General features: G+C 43.1%; 1 pseudogene; it reads right to left on the reverse strand.

Annotated features, from left to right (window-relative positions):
* Nucleotides 1-316: 316 nt before the first annotated feature.
* LOC113181174 (U6 spliceosomal RNA) lies at nt 317-409 on the reverse strand (annotated as a pseudogene).
* Nucleotides 410-2,387: the final 1,978 nt, after the last annotated feature.

Genomic DNA, 2,387 nt, shown 5'->3' on the forward strand with positions numbered 1-2,387 from the left:
TCTCTGTCTCTTGTGTGATTATTTCGTGCAGCCCAGTTCATCTGGAGTGACCCTGAGTGTTTTAGTCGTGAGGAACGCGACATTTTCCAATGCTGGGGATGAAATCCAGGGCTTTGCCTATGCCAGGCAAATGCTCCTCCACTGAGCTACAACTGAGGCTAACTCACTTTGAAAAATGAAAGCAAAACAACTCAGCTATGTTTTTTTTTTTTTTTTTTTTTTGCATTTTAAGACAAATATTCTTTTATTTCTGTTAAACTGAATAAACAATTATTGCTCCCTAGGCAACCAACTTTTGCTTATAACTACAATTTCAAAAAATATGGAATACTTCACAAATTTGCATGTCATCCTTGCACAGGGGCCATGCTAATCTTCCAATTTTAGTATAGTGCTGCCGAAGGGAGCAGAGCTATGTGTTTTGAGATCTTTTCGTATCTAAATAGTAGTTCTGTTTATCTCTTTTTGGGGATTGAACTCAGGGGTGCTTAACTACTGAATCACATCCTTAGCCGTTTTAAATATTTTATCTAGAGACAGGATCTTGCTAAGTTATTTAGGGCCTCACTAAATTGCTGAGGCTGGCTTTGAACTCAAAAACCTGCCAAGCCGCTGGGATTATAGGTGTGCGACATAGCTCTGTCTCATTTTCAGTGGTGCTGGAATAGTGTGTAACATAATTATCAGGCAGCTAGGGTTTTTCATCCTTTTACAAATAGTAGTCATTTTAATTAGGCCTCAGGATTAGATAGACCTGCATGCTGGGATTTGGGGGTTATGAGTTCTGCCCAACCAACTGTCCTTTATTCCCAACTGCACCTAACTACACATTTGTACCAGATTCCAGAGAGAAATAATATACAGGATTTAGTGTTACTTATTGATCTTGCTGCAAATTTCGTAGACTGACTTTTATCTTTTATTTATGTTTAATTTTTTTTTGTATTAGAGATTGAACCCAGCACTTTACTACTGAGCTACATCCTCTTTATTTTTCACTTTTTATGTTGAGACAGGGCCTTGCTCAGTTGGTGAAGCTGGCCTTAAACTTGAGATCCTCCTGCATCAGTCTCCCAAGAATCTAGGATCACAGGCATGTGCCATCCTCAGCCTCTGCCCCTTCTGAAGGGCACAACTCTTAAGAAACAAAGGCAGGAGAAAAGCATTTTCTGTTTTGTGTTTGGGCAAGGAATTTTTTCAGGCTATCTATATTTTCTGGAATGGCTACATTTCTAGATGTTTTTCTGTAACCATGAGATCCACATTAGCCAGAGCAAGAGTTCCTGTCACTGTCCCTAGGGACTAGGAAAAGTGAGGGATGCAGAGGTAAGGATGGTCTGGTAGTCTCCACACTTTGGGGTGGTATGCAGGTGGCAATCACCTGGTGAATACTTTAGTGGTCCTGGCCAGGAGTTTATTAGGAATACAAATTCTCTGGCCCCTTATTAGACTTACTGGATCAGCAACCTTGAGGATCAGGGCTAGTACTCTGTTTTAACAAGCCTTACGATTCTGGCTAGAGAATCATTGACAGGGATGTTTATTTCACATGAGGAACAGAGCCAGCCTGGGCTACCCTAACTCCTGCCCTCCAGCCCTGACAGCTCAGACTTCTCTGAGCTCACTTTCTATCGGTGTCATTTCTGACTGACAGTTCCTGGAGGACTAGGACAGGAGGAGGGTAAAGCCTGCAGGGACTACCAGTGAACTCCCTTGAATACCACCTCCCCACAGGAGTCCCTGCCCACTTCCAGACACACCCACACAGAAGAGATCCAAACTCTGACCTCTTCATTGGTCCAAATGATGTGTCAATATGAGCTTCTGGATAAAGGTGGGTTTTGGAAGGCAGGGAGTTCTTGTCTCCAGAAATGACTGCAAAATAATCCCAGCCCTTGGGCTGGGGTTGCAGTTCCGAGGTAGAGCGTTCACCTGGCATGTGCGAGGCCCTGGGTTCGATCCTCAGCACCACATAAAAATAAACAAAATAAAAGTATTGTGTACAACTACAAATAAGAAATAAAATATAAAATAATAATAATCCCAGCCCTCAAAGAACTCATAGTCCAGTGAGGACACTGGGCCAGTCAGCAGCACAGTTAGGGCAACCTCCTAAGTATTGATATGGCCCAGGCCTCTTCTCTCCATGTGCGCCCTTGTCCTTCTTTGTTCCATCTTTGCACCTATTACTGATTAGAGTTCCCTCATTTGCTTGTCTGTCTGGCAAACTTCTACTGCCATCTGTCATGGACTCAGCTTTTCTAACACTTAACCTCTAGGAACCACCTCCTGCCTCCAGGCATATTGGGAATCTTCCTTTTTTAGGGGGGTGGTACCAGGGATTGAACTCAGGGGCACTCAACCACCCAGACCTATTTTGTATTTTA

This window comes from Urocitellus parryii, chromosome 4 (genome assembly GCF_045843805.1).
Source record: "Urocitellus parryii isolate mUroPar1 chromosome 4, mUroPar1.hap1, whole genome shotgun sequence".
Lineage (NCBI taxonomy): Eukaryota > Metazoa > Chordata > Mammalia > Rodentia > Sciuridae > Urocitellus > Urocitellus parryii.